At 36.9% G+C, this 12,804-nt stretch overlaps 1 protein-coding gene across 17 annotated transcripts in view; it reads left to right on the forward strand.

The window, feature by feature from the left end:
- The window catches only part of LOC107505903 (LIM domain containing preferred translocation partner in lipoma), a 607,668-nt gene that overhangs the window by 74,342 nt on the left and 520,522 nt on the right, over window positions 1-12,804 (forward strand). For 3 of the 17 annotated variants that reach the window (XM_036219274.1, XM_016136306.2, XM_036219279.1), the window contains one exon: window positions 339-573. The exons of 10 other annotated variants lie outside the window; for them this stretch is intronic. The gene's annotated coding sequence lies outside the window, so the exon portion shown is untranslated. Of the gene's footprint in view, window positions 1-338; window positions 574-8,798; window positions 8,882-12,804 lie in introns of those variants that run through there. 4 more of the 17 variants (XM_036219280.1, XM_016136307.2, XM_036219273.1 and 1 more) reach the window with 3 other exon arrangements.

The raw sequence follows: 12,804 nt of genomic DNA on the forward strand, positions 1-12,804 counted from the left end.
TTTTGTCAGGAGGAGCATGACAAGGGTGTGAGAGCACAGATTTCTCTGTTCTTGCAGACGTGACACTTCATCAGACATCAGATGAACATGTAGTTAACCCACCTCCCCAATTGCCAGCTTACAGATAATCCTCTGAAAAGTTCGGTTTGGAAATCAAGGCGAGTTAAGTAACATTTTGTAGATCTTTTATATATTCTTAAATGTAGAACCCTTTCACTTTTAGGTGTAAAACGTTAAGATGCTGGACGATGGGGCATGTATGCAAAGTTTGAGGTAGCCTGGGAAAGGGAAAGGCCATATGCATGAAAAGGGCAAACTGTTTCTCTGTTTTTTGTCAGGAAGATGTTGGGAGAGAGTTACCATTCTGGGTAGTGGTTGCAAGAATAATAAATGGTCCCTGGACAGCCTTGCTTCTGAAGGCCTCCTGGAGCAGAGAGTGGGGGCTGAAGAAAGGAGTATTGACACAGCATGAAATCAACTGCTGTGTCTGCTGTCTGTGCAGGGTGCCCCTCTGCAGCTGTTTGCCGTGAAGTACATGCTGGCGTTTTTCCTGCTGGTATTGCATGGCTTGATGTGTTTCCCACAGGGTGCTGGACGATCTCAGACACTGAAGGCAGACTCCTTGTCCGTGTAAGACACAGCATGTTAGGGGGTTTAAGTGTCTCCGTGCTTGTTCCCCATGATTTTTTCTTCTCCTTTCCTACCATCCTCACCCACCTCCCCCTTTGAAAAAAGAAAATCATCAGGATGGTTTGAAGGTTCATTTATGTTGATTTGTTTGTATTTTGTAAGTATTTCTTTCTTCTTTACCTATGTAATTAATTCACTTTATGTGATACCACACTATAATATATTTGAGTCCTCTTTGGCTCTATGATTTTTCTTTTCTTTTTTTTCCTTCTTCTTCCTTTTTTTTTTTTTTTTTTTTGATTACCAAGAAAAGGTACTATCCTTCTCTCCTCAGACTTCCAGCTTTCTTATCTATACGATCTATTTTTGAAGACTCTCTAGGGAGTTATTGACTCTGTTAGAACTACTACTAGAGAAGCAATTCAGATGACAAAATTTCACATTTAACTTGCTTTTCTAGAAATAATTTATTTTTCCTTTAGTTTCAAAGAGTAGCAGTGGCGACTAGGACAGCCTGAAAATAAGAAAAACATGCCAGCGAGTTGCTGATTTCCAGCTAGGCACATGGAAAAAGGTTTTTATTTTGGTGACTTCTCTGCTCATTGGAAAACTCTGGGCTGGTGGATTTCATGATACTGAGACTGAGTACTCTCGGGTTACAGTGAGTGACGAGGGTAAATTGCAGGGTAGAAGATGCTCTCTTATTGGGCTCAGGAGTGTTACGGAGACATGCTGTCCTTCGATATTAAGACACATCATTTCTTCCAGTAGAGTAATGTTAAAGAATTGCTCCACCAAATCCCCAAACACATGGAGAACATAAAGAATGAAGAGCTTTTAGAGCGTCAGCCTTAACTACGAGTTAAGTTTTAGCATGGGCAATGGCCAAACTCGGGGATCGCTACTGGATTTGTTCAACAAATTTCTTACTTGAGACACAAGCCTGCTTTTTATCTCCCCTACCCACTCCCAACCCTATTTTGGGGGTGTCTCTATTCAATTCTTCGGCATTAAGGACTGTATGGTATTATTAAAAATAATACACTAAGTAAGAGGGAGGAGAGCTGAACTTCGGCACAGACTCTGCCACAACCACCTGTGAAACTATTCACAAACATTTTCATTCATTCAACAGATATTTAAATGAGCCCTTTTTACACATCTGGGCCCTGGGGATACAAAAATGTATAACACTTGGTTCTTCTTTTCCCTGTGTACAGTCAGGGTAGAGAGCTAACTTCACAAATAGAACAGAAATGACTTCTCCTTTTAGGTCTCCCTTTTACATATGTAAGAGCCAGAACTGGACTAGATGATGTCAAAGTCCCTTTATCATGATGTTCATATGCAATCATTTGTACAAAATTTGTTAAACATCCAGTAATCACTTATTTAACTGAAAATTGGCAGACATTTCCCTTTTCTTCTCAGTTTATAGGGGGTGATGTTGAAGATGATTGAGGCAATATCTACAAAATGCTTTAATAAGCAAGTTGGAAAAAGACATGATATAAGTTTGAGGCATTATTATTAACGGAAAGATGAAAACAAGGGCCGATGTTTTCAGAGAGTGAACAGATGGTTCCTTTGTTTAGAATTTGAGTATAAAGGAGAGAGAAAAAGAGGTACTTGCCATATTGTTTAGGCCTTGAATGTGAGTGACTTTAAAATGCCAAAACAATCTGGTTAGGAAAGTCCCATGGATTCAAAATAGCTCCTACACTGATCAAACTATAATTACTATAACAAAAAAAATGACAGTAAGAAAAATCCTAATAAGAAATGCCACCGTGACAATTGACACAACCTAACAAAAACTCCCATTTTTGTGTCAGCTCTAGAAACTTAATTTTTCCTGTCTTTAGGAGTTATACCACACAGTGGAACAAATTAGTGGGAACTGATTTAAAACTGTGTCTCTTTCTAAAGTCATCCCCGCCCCCCAAGTTATTTCAGTTTTCCATGACTCATAAAGGAAATCTTCAAGCAATTGGCAGTCCTCTCCCACCTTTGCTGTTGGATACTGATAGAAAATCAGTGCGAATTGGGGCAGTTTAATTAGAGAGCAGATCTCCAAGGACCTGGGGTGGTGTTGCAGAGGGCCAGATCAGGGAAAGACTTTGGAGAAGCTTGTGAAAAAAGAGTTGTGAAATAGTTTCTACCTCTCTCTTCCTTTTATTTCTTAGTTTCTTAGGATCTGTCCCTGTAATACATAGTTAATTAATGTCTCCTTCTGGCAAGGCCCTTACCCTCCCGGTGCATATCACTCAAGTTGACCAAAAATGTGGGCTGTGAGAATGAGTCATAGGCAACCAAGCTGGCAGCATTTAGTAAAACGTGCCTGACTCTTAGTTCAGGTGCTTTCTAACCTATGCGGTGACTGGGCAGGGTGACCTCAGTCTCTCTGGGCCTTGGTTTTCCCACTGTGGAAAAAAGGTTAACCAGAATGTTCATTCTCACACTAGTCTGATTTCAGGTCCTTATCTTTTACATATATAGCTGAAGGGAGTCTGGTAATAGCTTTTCACTTGGGAGTGTTTGAAAACAAACGTGCCTCCTCAAGACAGCAATAACAAGTCTATATTGCAGAAATGGGAACATCTTACTCTGAGCCTCTTGCCGAAATTGTTACTCACTCCCTTGGCAGCCTTGAATGGCAGAGTGGCATAGCCGGGGGTAACCTGATAAATCACAGCCCTGGAAGAGCAGGGTGGACTTGGGGAGAAGAACCTCAAGGAGTCTGGAGTTCTGAGTTCCAGGCCTACTTCTGCTCCTAACCATGTGAGGCCTTCTTGAAGGTTCCTTCAGATCTGATTCACTGGTCGGTCTGTGAGTCATCAGAGCAAGGATAAGACCTTCTACCCTCCCCTCAAGGACTGGTCTTTACTCAGAATACCCCTAGGGGTTCTCTTATGGTGTGTTGCACATGTCTCTGTTAGATACCTAATTCCTGCTACCTTGTATTCAAGTTAGAAGTACAGTTATTAGTCATAGAGGTGCCGACTTCCATGTCATTGCTGTAACCCGTCCCCTTCTCTTAAAGCTCCAGTTACACGTGTATACCTCTCCTTGGGCCTAACCACATTGCATACTGCTTACTAGGTTTTCTGTTTGTCTTCTCCCTGAACTGTGGACTCAGCTATGTCCTGCTCATTTCTGAAGCCTCAGCATGTTTGTCAGTATCTGACATATAGTAAATGTTCAACAAATGTCCATCGAATGAGTGCATACTGGATGGATGATTTTGTATTTTCTCACCAGGTGTGAATTCCTTGAGTGTACTGACCATGTCTAATTAATTTCTTTTTTTCCACCGAGTGTCCAGACCAGAGCTTTGAATGCAGTATGTAATCAACGGCTATTTGTTGAATTGCTTGAAGAGATGTGGAGAGGGATGCGGATTAGGGAAGGCATATTTAGATGTAAATTGTTTAGCTTGTTCACAGTCAGTATCTTTGGAAAACCTCGTTGACAGAGGTCTTGGAGCACTGTGGGTCTCTGATTGAGCATCATGGGGGTGGATGAGTAATTGCTCCTGCTGAATTCCTCCCTGTCTGTCACAAACTGACCCCTTGGTTGACTGTGCTTGTGACTATTTGTATCTCATCCTTGCTCTGTTGGTAGTGTCAATTTTTTCCCTCTTTTTTGAGTTTATTATTCAAGGCTTGACTTAGGGTATATTGTTTACTTGATTCCACCTCATTTGATTTTAAACAGTTTGTGGGGAGGAATAGTGTTTTCTCATAATTGTGTTCTATGTGGGTTCTGGCACGGAGCTATCCACAGAGAAAATAAATGCTCAGTAAATATCTGTGGACTTGAATTTCACTTCACCCCCTCAACTCTCCTGCAGCCTTTCACCTCTTCTTAGGAGCCAGCTTGTGTAATAATGCCACCCATACCTTGAAGAGTGCAAAGTAAACTTAATAATCAAGTAACCAAGTAATTGTTGAAATATTTTTTCAAAGCTAAATTTTTTTTTTCAGCTGATTCCATGAAATAGTGTGACGCAATCGGTTTCTATTAGAATGTCCCTTGTTTGTTTTACCTGCTTCTTAATTTTTTTGTCATTTTGAGCAAGTTTCTTTGTCCCTTGTTATTTCATTAGATCCAAAATGAGATTATAGAACAAGATGGTCTCCACGACTCTTTTTTTTTTTTTTTTTTAAACATTAAATTCATGGTACCTGAGGACTTTGGGAATAGGCATATATTTCTAGGCATCTACTTCATTTTTCTGCCCATCAAGTGGGAATGATGACCCATAAATCTCTGTAATCATCAGCTTCAGTAACTTGGAGATAGCTCTAGAAAGCAGACATCCAGCAATTCATTGCACTAATTTGTTTGTGATTAATATCCTCTGTCCCTTCTCATTTTCCTAGCTCAGGTTTCGATATTTCTTTATAGGGAATTCTTTACCTCTTGTACTAAATGTCTTGCTCAAAGTTACTAATCCATTAAGTGATTTAACAATTTATTGACATTTAAGGCTTTTCTTTCATTTTCTACAACCTCAGATGAGAAGAGGTAATGGGGTCAGTCTCAGCCTCCTTTGGTAAAAATTAGTGAACCAAGGACTGGAGAGGGGACTCTGGCTGTCTCAAGTCACCCAGATGAACTAGAATGGGAACTATATTCAGATTGTATTTAAAAGCCCGACAGGAAAGCCTCTGACCTTCAGAAATCTGAGAGACATGTCAGTGTGGAGTGTAGAGACCTGAATGGGACTAAGCTCAAATCACTTGAGCAGAAAGAACTTCAGTTGACCTGTTTGTGAAATGGGGTAATGACCTCTTTTCTGCATGAAGACAGCCAACTATATAGACAACCTCTGGAGACTTCTTCCTACCCTGGGATCTAGGATTTTGTGAGCAACTCAAACCCATACCCAAGGCACCAGTTGCAAGGTACTTTGGTGGGATAAAAAGTTTGAGGCTATTTTTAGAACTTTAAACTATTTAGTTGGTAAGAGAGAAATATCTTTGAAAAAGCTAAGGAATAGTTTTATATATTATTTATAAGAAAGGTGATTAAATCTGATATTACATATGTAAAGTACTTTAAAATTTATTAATTTTTTATAGACTGGTAAATTAGTCATTTTTTTTTGTTGTGGAAACTGAACCAGGGAGAGAAATAAAATGATGTTATCAGTGTCAGCCTAAGGACACTGTACAAGCAGCAGATGGCTGAAGCTTTTTCTAGAATGTAGGAGCTACAAAGGAGTTTAGAATTTTCTAGTCCACTGGTTTGCAAACTTGGCCACCTATTAAAACCTCCAGAAGAACTTTAAAAAAATGTTCTGACTCTCAGCTCCTCTCCTGAATCGCAATGTTGTGGGTGGGTTTGGAGCTTCAGCCATATTTTAAACCATTTGTCTAGTCTGGATCGTCAGTGTGTGTCTTTGGTGGAATTTTGGTTAACATCTTACTCCGTGGATTGCACTTCTGGGCTGTCATCTCCTTGACACCTGAGTGGAGACAGCTGGACAACCAAGAATTTCACCCAAACAACACAAATGCACTGAAAACTATTGAAAAGGCTCATTAAGTTCTGTAGGGCCATAAGATAAATGTTGTGTAAAGGAAGAGAAGGAGTTAACATCTTTTACATTGAAACATGCCTTCTTTTTATGCTTCTAAGAATGTTTAAAAATGATAGCAAGGAATATATTTCATTGCTTTAATTGTTCAAGGCCTTTTTAAAGTATGCACAATAAAATACCATTTAAGCTAACTGACCTTTATATTTTAATGCTTTTTGGAAAGGAACAATACCTAGTATTCAGCTGCAGAATTTTATATGTGTGTGTGTGTGTGTGTGTGTGTGTGTATAATATATATATATTTTATATATATATATATATATGTATATTTATTTATTTATTTCAGTCAGCAGAACCTGTTTTGGAATCAGGGCTGAGAATTCTGCTGTCTTTCCAGATGTTTTACCTGTTTTCTGTTGAAACATCAAGTTCCATTGGGTTGATGGTTCTTGACCTTATAATGTCTAACCTTCATATCTTTTTGTTTTCCTCTCCAAGCTTATCCAGGAAGGAAACTACAAGGTCTGATGCACTAATTTTTCCTTCTGCTGGGAAGTTCAGGTATATAATGGAAGGCAACACATGTGACCTAATCTATATTTCAACATACAGAATGCTCCCTGCCACCCCCTCCCCCCATACATTTGATGATACTTAACCTCAAAGGGTAGTGAAGACAGCCTTTTTATTCTAGCTTAATTTTAAAAATTGATGCTTGTTAGATATAGTTCATCTTTCAACTCTAAACTTGCTCTTTCTATAAGGGAAATATTGCTCAGATTGCAAATGTGGTGAACTGGAATTTCAGAGGCTTGCATTGACCTACAAATCTTGTAATTGTAACCCTGGTTACAGATCCATTGTGACCTTGGACATCTTAGGTGTTGTTCATAGAATGTTTTTCCATCTTAAGAAAGTAAAATATGCAAAATTCTTCGTGTAGCTATGAAATATATATACACATAATATTACATGGAATGAAGTAGCTTGGTCTTAATTTATTATTTTAAAATCCTGTTAGAAAATAGAGCTAATTCCTAGTTACTATGGTTTTCTTTCTCTTTCTTTTTCTTTTTCTCTTATTTTTCCTTAAATTTATTATTGTAAATAATTTTAAACATAAAAGTGTTGCAAGAATAAGAATAGCCTAAATAATATATCCATACGCTTTTATCTAGATTCATTTACCATATTATCCTATTCGTATTTTCTCTCCTTTCTCTGTCTCTCTGTCTCTCTCTGTATATTATATATATATATTTTCCATATAGTTTTACATACATATATAACGATATATATAATTTTTTCTAAAGTTTTTGAGAGTAAATTGCATACATTATGATATATCAATGCCCTTTACCTCTAAAGTCTATTTCTTAACAATAAGAATAGTTTCTTCATATCCACAATATAGCTATCAACTTCAGTACACTTAACACTGATAAAATATTTTAATCTACTGTTTGTACTCGTGTTTTGTCAATTCTCCCAGTTATATTCTTGACAGCATTTCCCCTCCTCTAATAGATAATTCTGACTAGGATCACACAGTGCATTGATTTGTCATGTCCCTTTAGTCTCTTTTACAATCTGGAACATTTCCACAGCCTTTCTTTATCTCTTATGGCATTGGCATTTTGAAGAATATGGTGCCCTTTCTCCCTGTTAAGAAATATATAGTCCTCAGTTGATTCTTCATGTTTGGATTCAATGATGCATCCTTTGCTATAGTACTGCACAGGAGATGTTGTATCCCCCAGGTATTTTGCCTCAAAAGGCTCATAATGGTCATTTTAATCACCTGGTCAAGGTGTTTGTTCAGTTTCTCCACTATATAGTTCCAGTTTGTATCTTGCAATTGTTAAACAATCCATGAGCAGATACTTTATTCTTTCTTCTCATCAAAAATTTCCCCTTGATTCTTGCCTAAACAAATCTTTACCATGATAACTGCAAACTTATGATTTCCCATCTTTAGCCCTCCCTTTGCATTGATCATCTTTCAGCATTCTGCATTTTACCTAAACAAGGGTCCTTTCCTTCTCTCCTTTCTCTCTCTGTTTCTAATATAGGTATAGACTTCTAGATTCCTATTTCAATCTCGTATCATTTATTAGTGCTCTGTAATTACTTGGACACTCGAATTGTCTTATTTGTCCAGTGGGAGCCCCTTTAAGCGGGCCCCTGTGTCCTTGTGACACATAGTCATCTTTTTATGTTGTTAGTACTAATTTTTTTGCTAAAATGAAAAGATATTCTAATTTCCTTTTGTATTTTTTCTGCCTGAGCCCTGAAATCAACTATTTCTTAGATATGTCCTGTTTTTTTTTTTTTTTTTTTAAATGGAGAATATATTAGAGGCCATTATTTGAGTGCTGGATATGCTTATGGCTACTATAGTGCCTTTGCTCATAGGACCTTTCATTGGCCAGAGCCAGGAAATTTTACACATAAAAGCATATAGGTATATGTATGTGTGTCTATATGTGTGGTATATATACGCACGCACACCACACATATAGACACACACACATACCTATAGCTATATGTATATGTATATATATATATGTATATACAAATAATAACGGTAATGATTTTTTTTTTTTTTTTTTTTGCCCAGACCAGTACACAAAACAAGCCTGCTAAAAGAGTTTGAAATTTACTTGTGATGCCCCTCATCTTGAGCCCTGCCCAAGTCTGAGGGTATGTTGTCAAATACTGTGTTCAGGAATTACCCAGATTGGTTTTTTTCTCTTTATAAACCTTCCCTTCCATTCTTGTAGTGTCATTACATCGTGCATTTGAAAATATATTTGGGTTAAGTTGTTTTAGTTTGCTTTCAAAGTTAGTTTCCCTCCTTCTCATCCTACCTTTTTGACTTAATTTTATTTTTTGTCCTGTAAAACATTCTCGTACTCCCAAATATCAAAGCTATACTCAGAGAAGTACTGCTCCCTTCGATGTCCTTCCACCCCATAACTCCCTATACCTCTTGTAGGTAACCAACCTCATTGTTTTCTTGGTTATCTTTCTTTTGAAGCACAGATTATATATATATATATATATGTATATGTATATGTATATATATACACATAAACATATATATACACACACATATACATATATATATTTCATATTTCTTGTTTTCTCTCACACAAAGGTAACATACTGAATATATGCTATTTTGTGCTTTACTTTTTAAAAATTCTTTTCTCTCTCTCTCTTCCCCTCATCTCCCTTCTCTCTCTCTCTGCTTCAATTCATATATCCTCCTTCCTACTTTCCCTTATTCCTACTTTGCTTCCTTCTTTCCTTTTTCTGTCGTCCTCTGCGCCTTTTCTTCCTTCTTTCTGCCTCTCTGTCTCTCTTTTACATACATGATGTCCTTTGCCTGGGTGGTTGAGTAGTTTCCTGCAATGAATAATATTATAGATATTTGTTTTCACATTTTTGGAGGTGCATCTTCAGGCTATATTCCTAGAAATAGGAATGCTGGGCAAAAGTTTTGTTAGGTAGTGATAAATTCCTTCCCACCAGCATCCTCAAATAAAGAAGGTATTGTCAAGCTTTTGAATTGTTGCCAGTCTGAAGGGTGAGAAATTATATCTCAGCCTAATTTTAATTTGCATATATTCTATTATGAAAGAAGTTTAACACTTTTTATGAGTTTAAAGACCATATTTTTTAATTTTATAAGTTTCATTTTGTGATTCGTTCATGTTTATTGCCCTTTTTTCTATTGAGTTTTTTGCTTTTGTTTTTTTTTAATTAAAAATTAAAATTCTTTGTAAATTAGAGACTTAAGCCCTTAATCTATGAATATTTTCTTCTAGTTTGTTATCTTTTGATTTTGCCTATAGTTTTTTCCTTTTGTTGTCATTCCACAGTTTTTATATTTATATTGACAGTTTTAACAACCTTTTATTTTATTACTTCTAGACTTTGATTACAGTTAGAAAGCATTTTTCATTGCTCATGTTTACTCTTATTACCTTCTATGACTTACATAGTTTCATTTTTCACATTTAGATCTCTGAATCACTTGCAGTTTATTCTCGTGTATGATATGATGAATGGTTCTAATTTCATTTTTTCCAATCAATGGCTGTCTAGTGATAAGAAAATACTTTGTCTTCCTGATTTGAGATTATCAGTTACTTTTTAACCAAGACTAGATATGAAGGAGAATGAATGATGATGAACAATGGAACAGGGTTTTTAGAGGAAAATGAGATTCTAATTAGATAATGACTGAGACCAGATTAGAACCTAAGTCTCTTAACTTTCAACCCAGAACTCTTTCCTTTGTATAAGTCAACCTCTCTGATCCATTTCTCCTGTCAAATTGATTAACATATTTAACAGAAAAGGTGCTTACAACAAAAGAGGGGTTATTTGTGCTTTCCTTCTTCTTGATAATATCTGTAACCACTCTTCTGCCCTGAAATAGATTATGAGAACTCGGCTGTATACTTTTTCATAAGCACCTGTGATTCTGTGTCTCTTGTCTCTAGCACCTGGTCACATGCTGTTTACTCACTATGATCTCTTCTGCCAAATCCCATGTTCCAGAGGTGCCTCTGCTTATAGTTCATTGCTTCATTGGGTGAGAAGGGGACTCAGAAGATTTTTAGGTTTGGGGGCGGCTATCTTTACAGGTCCATAATTCTCTGGCAAGTTGGGAAATATACTTTCTCTTAGATTTTGGGGAATGAAAAATTTCAAATAAATGAATTTTTATATTTTCAAGAGTCAAAACTTAAATGTTTGCTAATTTTTATAGAAAGTATAATAAACTTTCCTATCTTTTTAAAAAGAACTACCTAATGATAACTTAGTATTGATAGCATAGCCATTATTGTGCATTTTGCAAGCTGAGCTTTGTTAAATGTTTGTTTTCCCTGATCGTTGATAGGTAGTCTATGAAAAAGAGAATTTTTGTGATCAAACATGATTGGGAAATGCCAGCTTGAGCAAATTTAGACATGTTTCCTTGCTGTAGTATTTCTTAGAGCTCTTAGTATGAATCCATCAAATTTTTTTTGATCAGGAACAAAAACCTGCCTCATCTCTCCCCCTACTTATACACCCATTAACAGCTTTAATACTTTGATTTGCACAGTCAGGTTCATTGGGGCTGCAGTATTGTATCATATAATTCCAGAATTCCACATCTACTTTTTGGTTTTGTTGCTTCTTTCTAAATTCTTCTGAAGTTAAGCTCTGTCAAGGCAAGGACTATGCCTGTTTTATTCATTTCTGTAGTACAAACACCACAGTGCCTGGCATATAGTAGGTACTCATTAAGTATTTTTGAGCTTGAAGTTGTCAGCTCTTAGTTTGTTGCAGTATTTCTGTTTTGGTTCCCTTCCAAATGTACATGTTTTTAACAGCAGTTTCTTCCTTTTTAGTCTAAACAATCAGATAAACATATTTGCAAAGAATTATGTGTATAACTTCTTGGCCCCTCTAGAGGTGTGAGGCTTAATCATGAATCATGATTAAGTAAATGATTTAATCACTGCAGCTTGTCACCCAGGAACAGGCACATAGAATTGCCCCTGAGAGAAGCAGCTAGTTCACATGCCCGTGCCTGCAGTTGGGAGCTCTGCCCTTCTGCTTTTTCAATTTAGGACTTGTACTTGAAACCTCTGTTAGTTTCTCTGTCTTATGAATCCTCTCTGTTTGAATAGTTTTTTCTGATCAGCAGCCACTCTAACATACTCCAATTTAAGGTGCTCTGAAACGTGATAGCCCCTCTCCTGGAGCTTTGTCCAGTCTTCCCTGCAGCCCCTCCCATTCCAACCAAGATCCCGCAAAAGATCATGTATTTTAGGTTACTTGGTATTAACCATACATGTGTACATGGACGTATGTGTACTCAGGCACGCACGCGCGTGTGCACGCACACTCACACATCTGATTGACGGAGTGGGGTGTCAAATATCTAGGTTTAATACGGTAGGCTCTTTGGGAGCTCAGGATTCTGAAGCTAATAGTGTTATTTTCAACATTTTATTGGTACTTTTTTGAAGATACAAATAATTTTCATTGTATAAAATTTGGAAAACATAAAAGTATAAGGAACAAAATCTAGATTGCCTGTAATCCTGTTACCCCAAAATACATTATAATGAATCATATTTCTGTGCATGTGAGTGTTTATGTGTGTGTGTCCACTGCAGACTATTGCTCTGGGTCTTGCTTTTTAAGGTAGTCCTCCATTCATTGTTAAATACATTGTATACTTTTAACATTAAAATTAATATTTGTAATATTTATGTATTGCAATGCTCAACAGTTAACCTTTGCTTAGTGCCTACAAGGCAAATCATTGTTCTGTACAGTCAATGATTGTATCTTAATTCACCTTTATACTTCTAAGGTCTTGCTCAGGGCCCTTAGTGCACATGATTTTTGCTAATTAATGCCTGCTGAATTTAAGTGAGAAGACATTAAACTAGAATTGGATCTGCCCACCTATTCTTAAGAAGTTAAGTTCTACAAATGATGCATTCCAAAACGACAAAAGAAGGTGAGAGCCAAAACAGTTGAAGCTGCCCTTATAAGGGCAGGAAGAGTTTTGTAAGATTTTACTAGTTCGGTAGGTGTTACGTATGCTGATT

Source organism: Rousettus aegyptiacus, unplaced genomic scaffold (genome assembly GCF_014176215.1).
Source record: "Rousettus aegyptiacus isolate mRouAeg1 unplaced genomic scaffold, mRouAeg1.p scaffold_m13_p_4, whole genome shotgun sequence".
Classification (NCBI taxonomy): Eukaryota; Metazoa; Chordata; class Mammalia; order Chiroptera; family Pteropodidae; genus Rousettus; species Rousettus aegyptiacus.